At 40.5% G+C, this 17,820-nt stretch overlaps 1 pseudogene; it reads left to right on the top strand.

Moving 5' to 3' along the window:
- Window positions 1-1,620: 1,620 nt before the first annotated feature.
- LOC147454560 (uncharacterized) lies at window positions 1,621-3,062 on the top strand (annotated as a pseudogene).
- Window positions 3,063-17,820: the final 14,758 nt, after the last annotated feature.

Below are 17,820 nucleotides of genomic sequence, written 5' to 3'. Positions count from 1 at the left end.
TTACCAAACATGGTAAAGCGGGTGGCTTCCACGAAGAGCAGGGTAAGGCCGATGTAGTAGTCGGCCTGGACGAGCCTATCGATATAGGCCCCCAAGAGAGCAACTGTGGCCCAGGTGAGATTGCAGAAGACGAAAAATCTATACACATTGTGCAGACTCCCTATAGTGCGTGCTTCCGCTCGAGCATGCACAAGCTGTTGCCAGTAGCTCTTAATGCCCTCAATATTATCAGCCTCGTCTTCTTTTAGATACGCGAAGAGCATCATGATAATAATTACGGCAGTTTCGCACAGGCCGGGGTAGAAACCCCGCCTCTCCTCAGCAACCTTGGCTCGACATCTTTTAAAGCAAGCAGCGTTCGCTGATGTGAATCGATCTGCGTTTCAAAGAGCGGGGGTGAGAGAGAAAGGGAGGGAGAGAGAGAGAGAGAGTGGTTTCCCAACTTTGCCAAAATCGGCAGAGTTGGGCAAGCCACGCAGTCTGTACTAATCTTACTTTTGTGGGCTTAATTGAACTGCCGCAGGCTGCCTGGTTATTACTCGAAGAAGCTTCAGCTTGGGCAATGGTCACGCGAGGCTTAGTTATCAGTTATTTGAACATATAACTAAGCCTCATTCTTGGTCACACGCAAAAAGGAGCATTGAATGACTTACTAAGCCTACCCTTTGTAACTATGCCAAATTTGGCATAGTTGTGAAGTTGAAGGCATAGTTGGGAGGATGAATGAATAACTAAGCATTGCGTGACCATGCAAAAGGCTTAGTTTTTCATTAAATGCTTTGTCTGTGCATAGTTGGCATAGTTATCAATAACTGATAACTAAGCCTCGCGTGACATGTCCTTGGTCCCCAGTCGTGATCGGTACATGACGTGTATGCAGGTATAACTTAATGCTTGTTGACTACTTTGCCATCAAAGCACCAGCTGGCCCGAGCCCTGTCCGTCTCAAAAGTATCAAAAAAGAATACCCCTCCCTGCACCCCAACTGGCATTGGAGGGGCCCTTCGAAAATGCACGCCTCATGAGTTATAATAAGGTAGTGGTCACGCTAGGCTCATTTATCACTAATTTCCTAGGATAACTGAACCTCGTTATGGTCGCACGCATAAACAAACCGGCCACTCAGTTCTACCTTTCGTAACAATGCCAAAAATTGCCTTAGTTGCAAAAGGAATTGGAGAAGAGATGAAGACGGATTGACTTTGTCACTGGTCACGAGCCTCTGTTCATGATGTTGCAGGTAGTGCAGACTACACCACACAAAGTCTGTAGCTAATGTAGTTTAGTCGACCTATGGATAGTGCGCGTGCATAGTTGGGAATCGTCAGGTAGCGGCGCCTCATGACTACGTAACATATGTCATGTAAGGAGGGGGGGGGGGGGGGGGGGGGGGGGGGGGGGGGGGGGGGCGTAAGGGGATCAAGGGTGGGGAACCGGATGGAGGCTTATTGAGGGCATATGGACCGTGCATACCACTAAAAATTAAAACTAGACAGCGGGGGGGGGGTAGACATAGTAGTCCTCTACCTTACCTTCGCCTACCTTGGCTGATCTTATCTTAACAACCTTGACTTTATGGTTTATCATAATACTCTACAGCACATCACACACATGAAATCTATGTGTAATAATTTTTTCACTTGGAGTTTTCTCACCGGCATTGCCCTTCCCTCCAACCTTCTGAAACATAAGCGATTCAAATTGGAGGACAGGATCCTTCTTTTAAAAGAAAACTTTCACATGGAACGAGCATCCTTGTTAGATCGCACAACTTTTCAATTCTTCATGATCTCAAAGGAGATCCAACATTTGGCATATAGCCTACAACATGAAGGTAGTAAGATAATTTTATTTTCCTGTCACCCCTTTAATTACTTAACCATTTTGTTTTTCTCTAGGACATGCATCTAGGAATGATTGGTCTACGATGTACATAGAGGCTCTGAAGTTACGAGCCGTAGGGAAGGTACTTGGAGTGCCTTACCTTCATTTTTATGTTTTCCTTTTTCTTGTGTCCTTATTTAGTTGCTTGTTGCTTTTGAAAGGTCGCATATATGTGCAACCATACAATCCAAATGCTTTGCAAGACGTCAACAAGCCGTTTGTCATCATCATTCAAGATGATTGGATTCTTTAGATGTGTATTCGGTTCTCACAACATAATGCATGGACTGTGGACAACACATTCAAGACAAACGTTTATGGGTTGCCATTGTATGTACCTGTTTTGCCAAATCAAAATGGTAAAGGGATTCCCCTGTGGTTGATGATGTGCACAAGTGACCATGGGACTTGTCAGGAGAGCGTTGCCCTTGAATTGACCATCCGGATGATATTCTCAAGAATGGGCAGCATTTGATTGAATGCAATTGTTATAGACAAATGTCCCCAAGAATTGAATGTCATCTTGAGAGCCATCAAAGATGATCCTGCTTGTTGGGCTGAACACAATGAAGGACAACGAGTCCAAGTAGCATGTCATGTCCTGGTTTGTTGGTTTCATGTTAAAGAGGCTTGGATGGAGAACCTTTTGCCACAAGTGCCAAGACACATGCAAGACCATGTTTATTCTTCAATGTGTAACTTGATGCACTCCAGCTTCGAAGATGACTTTGAAGCTCGCTTTCAGCGCCTCTTGCTGGACTACTCCAATCATGCAAATATTCACGCTATGTCTCCAATGGATGGTGCTCGAAGTCATGTGTATGGCGTGAACGCTGGCCGAAGTTTGGATGTCTTTTTCCCCACAGCAATGTGGACACAAAAAATCTGGTGGAAACACTATGGAAATATGTCAAGTATACTCTCTTGGATGTGAGGATAAATAGGTCAGTCTTGGATCTACTGCATGCACTTGTTGGCAATGCGAGGAGTGGAAGTTGCATGGGAGGAACTCTCTTGGAGTTCTTCAAGCAAAAGCAAGAGTTAGGTGAGCTTTTGTCCCATTCCTTGGACTTTCTCTTTGATCTTTCTCTTAGTAAATTTCATGGCATGTTCATTGACAACGGATTCTGGACGATTTGTTGTGTATAGTTCAAGCAAGAGTACAACAAAGGCACTAGCTGATATTGGGGAGAAGCTATGTCAACGATACAAGACTAATCCTGAAACTCTTTAGGTGGTGAACGAATCTACATTACTCTTAAAGATTCAAAGCATGACATCGGACTCTTGGTACCATGAGAGCATGCAATCCTCGTATTGTGATTGCCCAGACTGGTCCTCCCAATGCAAGCATCTATATGGGCTTCGGTTAATACTTCAAAGCTATTTTCCAATGCTTCATGCAATTTTACCTATTGTGGATAGCGTGCATGTAATGACTGACCTTGCAACAAGTGATGGAATGCAACAATGTGCCCAAGTCTTGGAAATAGGGAGTGGATGTAATGACAAAGAATTGGATACTGATTTGAATGGCATTGGATCACCCTTGCAACAAATTGACATAGAGATAGTCAATTGTATCCACAAATCTAGAGAATTGTTGCTACAATTGGCTGATGTATTACCGCAATGGACATTGCAGCAAAAGGAGGTTGCTCTTAAGAAATTAAAGATCTCTATGGAGAACTTGCAGAATCTCCATGACCCGGAGGAGATTAGCTTGCCAAGAAAGGGTAGCATCAAACGAATCCAGGCAAATGTCACACAAACATGGCTTGGGCATGGCAGGCTATCGGGTATCATTGATGGCATAGGTGAGGTAGTTGAAGGCTATCCCCAACCAGAAAAAAAAACAAGAAACACAGGTTCCTTGAAACGTAAGCACCAGCGAGGGAAAAATCGGGTGCGCTTTGAGAAATGGCGACGTATTAATTTCCGGCATTGTTATAGAAAAACCCTTCTTGTTGATGGCTGAAATATAGCATGTTGTCATATATGCCATGCTTTACTCCCTCTATTTCAGAAGCACTTGTTTGCAAATTCAACTTCCTAGATCATGAACCACTTGGTACAGTTATGGGATGGTGAGAACCCGGCCAATGGTTCTATCATAGCATGTGACCACAAGCTGGTCTCACATATTGATTGTGAACGGCATCTCACTATGAAGCTTGATGAAGGACGGATATACGAGAAGATCTATGCCTCATAGACACGAATTAGTTTTATGTGACCTACGTATGGTTTATGGTCATCCTCATATGTCATGCCTCATTGGAACTTTTCAAGCTAGGTATGTTTTGTGAACATGACTTGGACAATTGCAATTTATGTGTTTTGGTAACAATTAGATTGATATGATGTGTACTCCCCAAGAATCTAAACTTGTTTGTAGCTATCTTAAAGTTCATTTGGGTTGTCTTAATCTGGTTGTTTATTCTTTATCACTCTTAAGTGGTCGCAATGAAGTGATATCACCATCAAAATGAAATCATAACACATCAACACAAGGATTTTTCCAGGTGGTTTGACAACAAGCTCATGGGTTGAGTTTTCTCTGGGTTTTCCCAGGTCTTACATCTCTATATAAGGCTGCAAATTGAGCCCAAAAGGGTCATTCTTCAGCTGATCTTGATGGCGATTTTGCTAGTTTTTGGATTCGTGCACATCAACCATTTACATATGCTTTTACCAATTCTGGGATTTTGATTTGCTCTCGCTTTTGCCAGGTTTTGCATCTTCCAGATCAGCCACGGAATGGTCCTTATAGTTTCCATACACAATGGGACCTTGCCATAATCTTGGACATGACCATAAACTGACTGGTCCTCGCCAAAAGCTCACACACACCCAGCATGACTTCACCATAAACACACACACATTTAGCATGACACACCTCGCCATAATACCATAAACGTGGACCTTGTCATAAACCCAGCTGGGCCGTGCCCATAAACTTGACAAAATCTTGGTAACAACTTGGCCTTGCCCATAAACTTGACATCATGGACAACCTAACCATAAAGTTGACTTTGCCATAACAACACCAACTGGACCTCGCCATAACACCATATACAAGACCCACCATAAACTCAAAAAGAAAGTATTATTGAACCTCGCTATAAACATCAAATTGAGCGATTTATCTGTGTTATATGATCAGCTATAGGAGACTCTAAATGGACTGCAACCTTATTAAACTTGGAGCCAAACTTGAAACCAAAAGATTAAACCTTGACTACCCAAACTCGTCATAAGCCATATATACATGAGTACCACATAGAAAAGGACAATTTTTTTTCGGCATGCATCAATTTAAACAAAGGTTGATGGATCACTAAGTAGCCATAAACCTACATACACACATATACGTTGGCTTCTAGAGAGTACCACATACATATAATAACTAAACCCGGACGTAGCCATAAACCTACAAACATAAATAAAAATGGCCACTGGTCACACATCTAGCTAAACCTGGACATAGCCATAAACCTGCAAACATAAATAAACATAGCCACTGACCATACATCCAAAACTAAACCCAGACGTAGCCCTGAACATGCACATAGCCAGTAAACCTGGACAACACATGGATCTCGAACATAGCCATAATAAACAAGTCCAAAACTGAACACCTAGATGTTTATACATGGCTCTCGGATATAGCCATAAACAAGCCCAAAATTGAGCACATAGACCATCAACGTGGAACATTGCACCAAAAACTCGTCACAAATACTTTAGTCGACACAAACTAAGGACATTGCACCAGAAATTGGGAACATTACACATAGGCATCAGATACAAAACCACCCCAATGTATGTATATAGGCCAATACAAAACCTCGCCATAAACCTGGTCATACATAAAAGTTTCATGCCATAAAAGACTGTTACAAAAATGAGCCACGGCCATAGAGTTGGCTCCCTTTACGGCAGAATGCAACGCATAAAATCAACCATCATCTCATTCCATCCCCATAACACCAATAACTTGGAGTCGCAATAGCCAAAACCAGACTATACAAGACTGCCATAAACTCAACAAAAAATAGTAATCGGCCCTCGCCATAACACTAGTAATTGGGGAATCACCATAGACACAACTGGACCTTGCCATAAACTCAACAAAAAGTAATAATCAAACCTCACCATAAACATCGCAAAAAGCATGATAATAAGAATTGAGTGAGCCATTTGTGTTAATTACATGATCAGCTGCAGGAGACTCAAAATGGATTGCAACCATAAGCCATACATGCATACATACAAGCTTGCACAAAGGTTGCTCGATCGATGCAAACAAAACCACTGAAGCTGGGGTTGTCGTTGGGGAATTTAGCTCGACTAGATGCATTTCCCAAAATGGATGAGGAATTCACTGTTCGAGCTGAAGCATACAACTCTGATGGAAACAACACTCATGCTAAAAACGCTCCTATGCAGACGATCTTGATGACAGACAGAATATATGGCCCGCTGCATACATAAATATTGGCCACTCTCCACATACATCTAGCTAAATTCAGACGTGGAAATAAACCTGCAAACATAAACAAACATGGCCACTAGCCCCACATCTAACTAAACCCGGACGTAGCCACAAACCTGCAAACATAAATAAACCTGGATATAGCCATAAATCTGTGTGTACACATAAACATGGTCACTTCCCACATACATCTAACTAAACCCAAACATAGTCCTGAACCTACTCATAGCCATAAACGTAGACAAAACATGGATCTCGAATGTAGCCATAAACAAGCCCACATAAAACATGGTCACTAGCCAAATATTTACTTTATTTTGAACATTGCACCAAAAACGTCAACATCGACGTGATGACATAGACCATAAATGTGGAACATAACATTGCACCATAAAACTCGCCATATATACTTTAGTCAAGACAAACCCCGGACATTGTACGTAGGCTGATACAAAACCATTGTGCAAAGGTTGACATAAAACCTTGCACTAAACCCGGCCATACATAAAGTATCATGCATTAAAGGCTGTTACAAAACGGGCCATCGACCTAGCTCCCTTTAGTGCAAAATGCAATGCATAAAACCAACCATAATCTCATCCCCCCCCACTACATCTAAGCACCAACTATGGAGGTTTTGCCTCAATGCTAACACATCATCGTGTATGAACCATGTCTTCTTCACCTGCACAACATCGACAAACACAAGAATATTGAAGGAAATTAGAAAGGATATGACTATCCGGATGCATATGGTAGAAAGCCAACACTCTCCACACACACTAGCATACTCAGCTTTTGCTCTTCTCCTGCAAGCAAGACTGAATCATGTAGCGTATGGCAGCCATGACATAAAACCCACAATCAATCGCATTGGGTTGAACTGGGACCTGCGCCATCAAACCAATAACATGACTAACATGCCCTAAACTTTCCAAGCATGAGAGAGCACAAGGAGACATACTTTCAGCAATTTTAACTCAAATTCGGTGGCAAGTTCAAGCAATGCATGTTGGACATCATGAGATTTTACTCAGCCATCGCCTCCATAGCACTTGTAATATAATTGTCCTATTAACTTGAGAGTAGCAGAAATTAGAGAGAGTACTTTTGTGAAATTACTTTCTGAGCATAGAGGGTGAACATATTTGGAAGTAGCAACATAAACATAGCATTTAGTTAACTTGGCATGAACAATACTTTTGCAAGAGAGAGAATTTAGAGAACATGACAACAGTTGAGGACCGGATTTATGTTGAGCCGATCCCCCCTCCAATAGGCATTTGTATTATGATTTCTCCCATCAAGAGAGACTTGTTACAATCCAATCTTTATGTTGCTTGTGACCTAGGTGATGCAATGAAGATGGAAAGCTTCATGCATCACGAGCATAACATAAACTTTAAAGAAAGCATTAACTATCCCAAGCCTCAATCCCAAGACCTCAAACAACTTCGAAGGTGGAGAGAGCTAGCAGGGAATGCGGTGAGGCGGTCCGGGGTGGGCAACAAGAAGAGCGGCCTCTAAACACCCTTCGAGGCTCCCGTGCTGCTCAAATGGGGCTGGGGCAAGCACAATCAGAGACAACAACAACCCACAGCTAGAAACCAAACAAGAAAAGGGGCACCACCTAGTTGTAGATGTGAACTAGGACGCACGTGATATCTCCTTGTACTCAAACGCACAAAGAGAGGGGAATGCAAGATAGCCACACACACCAAACACAAACATTCACCACGCCAGAGAGAGGTAAAGCGCACAAATCAACTTAAGCAACTCAGTCTTAGCCTTAAAGACTAGATGCACACAAAGTTTGATGAGAAATAGAGAGACAACACAAAACTTGACCTTGTTGCCAATACACAAATTGTCTTAGGGTCACGGGAGCCCTCTCACCGAGCACCCTCTTACAATTTACCTTTTAGGCAAACAATTCAACAAGCCCTCAAACCACCAAGCATGAAATGGAACAACAAACTCAAGGACAATATACCTTCAACCACCTGATGAGCCAACTTATCAAGCCAATTTGGAGAGAAGAGTCGTAGTTGCAGCATACAATATATTGCACCCAAAACTATGAATGTTATTTATGGACAAGAGTAGGCTACAAGTGTGATTGCAGAGTATGGTATCACTCCACTCCTCTAGATGGCATAACTAACTTCAAGCTTCTCCATGCACCTATGTGTAGTGATGGAATAGAGCACTCACAATGCACACACTCTACACAACTAGGCTTGAAGAGTGGTATGTTATGTGTTGAGAATGGTGTGGTGTAGTGTGATCATGTGATGATTTACAAGGGAGAGAAGGTCTCTATTTATAGGTTTTAGAAGCCCCGATTAGGATTAGGCGTATTCAAGTTTATTTGAAGGAATAAAAGATTATGCATATTTTTATTTTTTTTAATGAGGGTGGGTCTCTCTTGTCCTTTGAGTCACATGGATGTGGGCTCAAGGGAAGAGAATTATTGAGGATGAAAGGAGAGAGGATTGAGTGAATAATTTGGGAGTGCCTACTCTAGTAGAGGGTGCATTTTACAATAAGGTTAGTGGTTAGTAGTTAGTAATTATCACTAAAAAATATTTACAAAATCATTCACCAAATGGTGAGATATATGATGAGAAAAGTTAGAGAAGGGATAAGCTTGTAAAGCAAGGTTGAAGCTTGGAGAAGTTGACATTCACCTCTTTACAGCACCGGTAGAAGAAGCAGTCAGCATGGCGAAGTAGCGCGTGTCGATGAAGCTATGTTATCTTCAAACCTTGGAAAATTCATGATAAAAGCCTTCATTTGCAGAGGTTATTCTTGGATTTTTGCTGATTTTTGAAGTTCTTTACAAAGCTGAAGAGAGTATGGTAATATGGACATATATGTAGAGAGAAAGGGGGACACATAGGGTGTAGAAATGGAGGATGAAGGCTATGGAGGTGTGAGAGATGTGGCAATGGTGAAGAGGGTGAATTAGGACATGGGAGTTGCAGGTTTGGGAGTGGGAAGGAGAGGGAGGAGTGTGTGTGAAAGAGGAAAATGATAAAGTGGAAGAGGGAGTGTGGCTGCATAGCATGGGCAAACTGGGGTCCACCAATAAAATCATAGCTCACAGCTCGTAGCTCAAAAAAACTATGAAAAAATTTGAGGTAAAAGTTCAACTCACGAGCTACAACTTTTGTTTGTATTACCTTTTCAAATTCGGGGAGCATGTGATTTTTAAAAATTCAGCAAAACTGACTTTTTTTCCACTGCACAAGGTCCTTGTGAGGTCCTTCTTTGGATGATTCTTTTGAATACCTCCAAGAGTGAGCTCCCCATGGTGCATGCATGCATGCCACATACCCTTGACCTTATTTGGTAGGTCTATAATTGAGGATATTGTTGAGATCATGATATAAGTGAATAGTACAACTAAGAAAATCAAATATTTAGGGGTCTAAAAAAATATGTACATGTCAAATATAAATAATATAGGTGGAAAAAATATAAAGGGGTCAAAATAAATCTCTCTCATTATAAGTCTACCATAAAAATATGAATATTTTTGGTGTTCTAATTTATGAGAGTAAAAGAGAATAGATGAAGGAAGGAAAAATCACAATAGTGAAAAAATATACACATAAATGAAACTAGTTTTTTTGGATTTTTGTTGGGATGGAGTTACACCAAAAATAAGATAAGCTTGCATGAAATTATTTTTATATGGAATAAAGAGTATGCAAAATGGTAAGAAAAAATATGTTAATGGTGAGTCAATGTACATAGCATAAATAACACACCATAGGTAGAAATATTTAAATAAATACCAAAATAATTATGAAAAATCCTTTTATTTAGGCCCTATATACAATGAAATATTTACACACAAATGGGCCATAATATAATTATATTTTTTATTTTTTTGGCTCAACTAGCCCAGTGACTAGCTAATTAAGGGTTTTTAAGAAGATATGGGAAAAGTCACCTATATACAGTGAAATGGTAGGGATAGCCACAGTGTTTGGATGATTTTGGTAGGGTGGGTTAACTCAATATGGCAATTATGGAAAGCCAAAAAACGGCTATCATTAGCCCCCCCCTTAGATAATGGTACATTCATGTACCATTTATCCGACCATACAACATGTAGATTGTGTAACGTTGTCTTTGTCTGCTCTCATCTTTGAAGAACCTTTGTTGTTACCTCTAACTTTGATGGATCCATACAGATACCATCTTGAGAGATAATATGACCTAGGTATTGAATCTCTTGGAGGAAAAATTCGCTTTTCTTTTGATTGAGGAAAAGCTTGTTCTCCCTCAATGCTTGAAAAATCACCTGGGGATGTTGCTTATGTTCCTCCAAAGACTTGGAGTAGATGATGATATCATCAAAGAACACTCCAGTGAATTTGCGGTAAGGTCTAAAAATTTTCCCCATTAGACGATTGAACGTAGCTGGTGCATTAGTCAAGCCAAAACGTAGTGCAAAATGCGGTCTTTAGGATATCTTTATCCACTATCCTTATTTGATGATAGCCACTTTTAAGGTCGATCCTACTGAAGTAGGTAGATCCTTGTAGCTTATCAAAACTAGATCTTCTACGTGAGGCACGGGAACTCTGTTTTTGATAGTGATATGGTTTAGTGCATGATAGTCCACACGCATACGATATGTACCATCTTTATTTGGCACTAAAAGGACTGGAGAACAAAAGCGAGAGGAACGAGGCCTCACCATCACTTTGTCTACCAATTCCTGTACTTGCCTCATGATCTCCTCTTGTTGAGCTTGTGAGACTCGACCAGGAGGCTTGTTAGGCGGTGAGCTTCTTGGAAGGAGTTCAATGCGATGGTCATCATCCCCTCATTTTGGAGGTAAGTCCATAGGGATATCATCAATGAACACATCTTGTAATCCTTTTAGAAAATTAGACAAGTCTACCTCTTCTTGATTCTTATCATTTACATTTGATGAACATTAGGATCTTTTAGAGACCCTTTGACAAAAAACATATACGCAAAAACTAAGCTCTTCATTGATTTATCCAGAGTAGGAGGATTTACAAGTGGAAAAGTGCAACCACCCTCACTAGCATCTATATACATGTTCTTTCCCCTATAGATGAAGTAGATTCTTCTTTCAGGGAACTTCATATTGGCATCCATGCAATCAAACCATGGTGCCCCTAGGATATATAGCATCCTCATGTTGGAGAGGAGAGATCAAAAAATTTTCTTTGTTGACATAGCTTTGGACATGAAGCCTCAACTTGCCAATCAAGGGAGTAACAGAGGCTTGTTGTCACCATGCCATTGAGAGTTGATGAATTCGGCCATCTCTTCAGGTAATCCCACACAAAATTGTTGCTTTTGCTCGGTAAAGTCTATCTTTTGAAAGACAGTAGCCTTGAGATTTAAATCCCAAAACTTGTCCACATACTTGTGGATAGACTCATGAGAGAGAAGCTTCAAGCTGCGCCATTCAGTGAGCACTTTGTTCTTTGCATCGCTTGCAAGGAATTGCTTCATGATGAAAACTCGTATAGTTTTCCATGTCTTTGGGGCTTCTCCATTGCCACGAAGGATAGCCCACCATTGACGAGCTTATTTTTTGGAGTGCATAGCTACATGGCATAGCTTGGAGGACTCTGTGAAGCCCTCGTCTCCAAAGGCCGCATCAAATTGTTGGATGAAGGCCAACACTTTGTCAGTAGCACCAAAGGTGAGAAAAGAGATACTCTTTCCCTCCCCCTTTGAACTTCTTTAGCTTTTGTGACCTTCGCCATGCAGGGTAGGATTTATGATGTCCTCCCCTCTTGTATTCTCTAGGAGAATAGCCATACATTTCATCGGAAGAGGAGGAAGGTGAAGAAGAAGGAGAAGAGGGTGACCTCTTTCTAGCCCTTTTCTTCCTTTTTTTCCTCTCTTCCCTTTCAGAATAACAAGGAGAAGGACTATGTGTTGATCTTTTCCTCTTGGGAGGAGTGGGTGATCGTCTAGATTACCGTCTTAGTGGAGCCACATCTTCAGAGGAACTTAAAGTTTCATTGCTTTCTTGCTCTTTGGATTCCTCCTCTTGTATGGGAGAGAGTCTTCTTTTGGTGGTCTCTTCAAGAGGCCTCCTAACCTCTCTCTCCTCTTGGAGAGGAAGGAAAATCCTATAAGCGTGAAGTTGTTGAGTAACTTAGGCTTGCAAAGCAGGGTTGCCCATAGCTTGTTGCAACCTAGTTAAGAGATAATTCACAAACATGCGAGCATCATCATTAGCACCTTCATGTGAAAAATCAAAGCTATCAATGTTCATTCTACTCTCTTGGTTATTGTCAGCCATGTTAACAAAATTTGTGTACGTACTTAGTGTATGCTTTGGCAATTCAAAACCTTAGTTGCCACTCCTCTTAGCCTTTGAAATCGGCTCTTAAGTATCTACACTTATGGCTCAAAGTGGCTAATTATAGAGAGTAGTGGAGTAGGTCTAACATAGCAGAGTTGCCGAGGGCTAGCTCCTTTTGGAATTCTTATGGCTCAATAATGGTAAGGCCGTAGGCAAGTCTAAAAAGACTTATTAAGTCCAAAGTTCCCGAGGTTTGTACCATATAGTGGGATCAACAAAATCGATAATAGATCCCACTTACCCTAATATAATTAACAAAATCAACCATTTATAGGCTACTTAAGAACCTCTCTTCTTAAGCAAGAAAAGAGAAACCAAATGCTCTGATAGCAATGTAATGTAATTGGCCTATTAACTTGAGAGTAGAGGAAATTAGAGAGAGTACTTTTCTGAAATTACTTTGTGAGCATAGCGGGTGAACATAATTGAAAGTAGTAACATAAACATAGCACTTAGTTAACTTGGCATGAACAATACTTTTGCAAGAGAGAGAATTTAGAGAACATGAAAACAGTTGAGGAGCAGATTTATGTGGAGCCGGACCCAATAGCATTTGTATTATGATTTCTCCCATCAAAATGGACTTGTTACAATACAATCTTTGTGTTCCTTTGTGACCTAGGTGATGCAATGAAGATGGAAAGCTTCATGCATCACGAGCATAACATAAAATTTGAAGAAAGCATTAACTATCCGAAGCCTCAGTCCCAAGACCTCAAACACCTTCGAAGGTAGAGAGAGCTAGCAGGGAATGAGGGTAGGGAAGAGGAAAAAGAAACATTTCATAGGAGAAAGAACTATGTATATAAAAGACAAGTATTCTTCTAAATTGTATGCTTCTTTTTACATATACTATGGTTGATGATACAAGGAGGGAAAGTCATTAATGGAAAGTACTAAGAAACTATTAGGAAGGTTCCTAAAGACGAGATGAAGAAGGAGAATCTGCATGATGAACCAAAATTTGAGAGAAGAAAAGATTTTTTCAAAGAGTGATATGCTTCAGAGAGATTAGGAAAGCACTTGAGGCACTCATTGTGACAATTCATAGGCTTCCTTTCTAGAAACTTTGTAGGCATGTTGTAAAACAACTCAAAATAGATACAAGGTTGAACATTTTGCAAAGAGCACATAACAATTTGTAAAGAATTTACCATATTCCTTTCTGTAAATCAATATTTTGTATAGCTATAAACCCCTTCTAAAATCAAACATTTTGATTATAAATTAAGTAGATACAAATTAAATTTAAAGAAAGGCTTCCATTGTTATAATTTCATTGTCTTGAAGTCAAGTGTAACTTCCAATATAGTCTTTCAATTTTTGTTGCAATTGTGACAGTCCTTGGATATGTTACATGTTTAGTCCCATCTAATCTTGTTGAGATTAGCATGTCAAGCCCCAAAGCATAATCCATGCCATCTTCTAGATCTACATATGGAGGGCCTAAGAGTTGAGATGATGAAAATTAATCCAAAGTATGCCTCTACCTTCTCTTCTACTTCCTCATCTACCTTCTCCTCCTCTATGGTCTTCTACTCATCCTCTTTTCTCTTTTCCTTCTTCTCCTTGTTCTTGCTCATAGGAAATGAGGAACAATATCCTTACCCATATTTCTATATGTATTTCTCATTATAAGTGTATATGGGTGATTTTTTAAAATTGGCTTGAGCTACTTATAGTGTTGTAAAGCAAGGGCATGACAAGAATGTGGTATGATAGCACTTTCATTTTTTAATATATAAACACCATACAATATTAAGGGCATGACATTGACACACCTTTTTCCCTCTAACCACAGAAAGCCTCAGAAAATGAAAACCAATAAGATGAGACATTTGCACCAAGCAAGTAATTGCCAAAGTTAATTGTCATTGATATCAAAATATTTTGTACAAAATGCCAATTGTAGGGAACAATTGATACAAACTATCAAAAACACTAGCAATAGTGTAGGACTCTAACTAAGGAGTAGTTTAGCATGGCAATAGATGTACAATCCCTTATGTCACTTCTTGGCATAGAAATTTCTTTCAATCCTTATCAAGACCTACAAGCCATATTATAAAAAGGGAAAGTAAGACTATGCCTTATAGAATCAAAGAATGGTAGAAAGAAGGACATCATTATCTACAAACCTTTCCATCTCTAAGCAAAAACTATAGAAAATCTATTTGTGAATTGTGTAGATCTTGCCTCATTTGATGCAATGTGCACATGGATCTTATCTTCAAGGTGGCCATGTGTTCTCTATTCATCCACATATTAATGTCCTAGAGCATGGAAGAATACCCCCTTCTCTGCTAGAGACCCATGAGTTATCTCTTTGTAAAGATCCTCCCCAATGGAGCCAAGGTTAGACATTCCAAATGTCCATGGCACACTCCACCAATTGCCATTCCTCTATGCTTTAGAGATAGAGATGTGTAAGAAGCATAGTAGCACAAAAAAAGCAAAAAATAGAAAAATCATAAGAGAAAAGTACCACAAAATACCTAAAGCAAACTAAAATAATAGTCACCATATCAATCACTTACAATTATCTCTCTGCAAAGGAAGATTAGAGCTCCCAGGATGGAGATGAAGCTCCTTATGCATGTAAACATGTTCTTGGCTCTATAAAGCCTAAAATGTTTCACTCTTTCTTTGCAACATGACAAGAATTGGTTTTTTGAGGAGTCTTTTCTTGTGTTGCTTTGCTACACTATAATCCAACTAACCTTGGCTATGGATGTTGGGATCCACTATTTGTGCTTCTTTAATGTGGCATAGTTGATAATGGTTTCAACGGATGTGCTAGGGTGTTTAGACTGGGTGGACTCCATTTCTTTTTGAGGTAGATGACACACAAAAGATGAGGGAAAATAGAATAGCAGGAAGAGGATGAAGAAGAAGATGGTGGAATGAAGAGAGAGGTGGGAATAGGAGGGAAAAAAAGGCCACAAGAAGATTCAAAAACACTTTTTGGTCGATGAAGGAGACCTTTTGAGGTAAAAGGACCATGTGATGGAAAGTTACATGAGATTTTCTTTTTTTTTTAATATTATTTTAGAACTTAAAAAGAAATTCTAAGAATAAAGGTTCCATAACAGAAGCCCTCCTCTCATTGGCCTAGAGCACTCTCTCTCTCTCTAAACATTAAAAGGCAAAAAAGAGACCTCACACTTCCCCTAATGAATGCTTTCATTTTTGCACGGGTAACACACCACACTTAACAATACCAAAAATTTGGGATTTGGCCTCCTCGACCTCCTATAAACATACCTTTGATTGGCCAATAATTTGAGTCAGATGGTTAAGCATGAGTGTGTCCATAGAGTTTTGGTCTCTTATAACATTTCCCTTCTTGTTAGTGATTGTTGTAATAGAATCCCTTCTTCTTTTGACCTTAAGAGCTCTAAATAAGTGAGTGTGGTTGGCCGGGTTAGGCTTGAGGGTGAGCTCTCTAACTAGCAAGCGAGTCTTTTTTATCTCCTTAGCTTGCAACTTAGCAAGTAGTGCTTTGGCCTGAAGCCATCACTTGTGCTCCCCTTCAGAGGCTCTCCCTTTTTGTGTAGTTTTGTAGAGCTCCTCTACTTCTTCTTGTAGCTTTATGTTTGCTTCCTCTTGAGATTTCCTCACGAGGGGACTTGCTTGTTTGATAGCCAATTGTATGCTACGCACCAGAAAGGACCAGACGTGAGGGTCAACAACATCCACAACACGCTCTAGTTTTAGAGAGCCTTCTTAGCTAGGGATTTGAAGAGGGAGTACTTAAAGAGATTCTCCCTAGAGATTATATTCTTTTTTTTAACCTATGGGAAGCAAGCTCATCAATGGCCTTGACTATCTGAAGCTTAAGGGGGAAGTGATCCGACAAGATCTTAGAGGTATCCGTACCCAACATCATGGAAGGGGGAAGCCCATCCTCTTCTTGATGAGCAATGTAGCATCTATCGAGATAGGACATTGTGTTAGCATATTGTAGGCTCGTGTACCTCCAGCTAGGAGAGCTGCTCCATGGACCCACAATCCACAAATCAAGGAACGTCCATTTCTTACAAAAAGCTTTCCATTTAGACATTTCAAAACCTGCCACTATGCTTCTTCAGCCCTTTTTGTCCTTTTAAGCCTTCACCATGTTGAAATCCCCATGATGCACCAGTGTCCTTCCAATGATTGCTCCCTCAGATCCACCCAGATTTTGGCTCTCCCCTTAGCATTGCACGGAGCATAAACATTGATAATGGTAATAAAATGTCATGCCCACTTCACTCTTACCCCAAGGACTCTCCCTGAGGCATAGTTCAACACTACTTGTGGCTCCAACTCCTCGTCAATAATGGAGAGCACGCAACTAAACCCATGAGCATCATCATTGTCAAACACCAACTTGTTCTCTATTTCTTGCTTTTGGTAGCTAGAAGCATCAAGATGGTGCTCCTATATTAGCCAACAATGTGTATAATTTTTCTCAAACTCCTCCCATAACAAACTGCTCTTTTGGGTTGACCTCATGCCCTTCACATTCCATGATTGAATTTGAAGGTCGTCCATTAAGGGGAGAGTGGGATATAATCTCCACATTTGGAGATCCATTTATAGATGACTCTCTTTTGTTACCCTCCTTCATTTCACCCTAAGAACTACCCTTATGACCAATGCTGCCCTCCTCCACCATAGTCAACCAGGAGGAGGACATCTCTAAGGTGAGTAGGTGCTTCAAATTATTGACCTGCAAAGCCTTGAAAAGATTCCCCAACTTAATGGGGAGTTCTTGACTATCTGGGAGGTTCTCCTTGTGGTCGTAATTGCTGGTTCATCCATCTTCCTCAAAGCGATCAAAAGCATCTCACAATGGAGGTGGCTTGGCTAAACTCAAGAAAGACTGCTAGGGTAGCTACCAAGGATCAACACAAACGGTGGATGAAAGATAAATCTAACGTGGCTAATGAATATTTTGAGGAAATCAAGAAGGCGATATTTATCTCTAGGGAGACCTTCCTAAAATCACAAGCCTCTAATTGAGCACATTTTTTTAGGGCTTTGAAAGTCAAGAAGAGCAGGGGCCATGTCCACTCGCCCT

The sequence above is a fragment of the Adiantum capillus-veneris genome, chromosome 7 (assembly GCF_014529385.1).
Source record: "Adiantum capillus-veneris isolate H3 chromosome 7, ASM1452938v2, whole genome shotgun sequence".
In the NCBI taxonomy this organism is placed as follows: domain Eukaryota; kingdom Viridiplantae; phylum Streptophyta; class Polypodiopsida; order Polypodiales; family Pteridaceae; genus Adiantum; species Adiantum capillus-veneris.
Note: the sequence above shows the minus strand (reverse complement) of the source record. Positions and strands in the feature narration are given on the sequence as shown.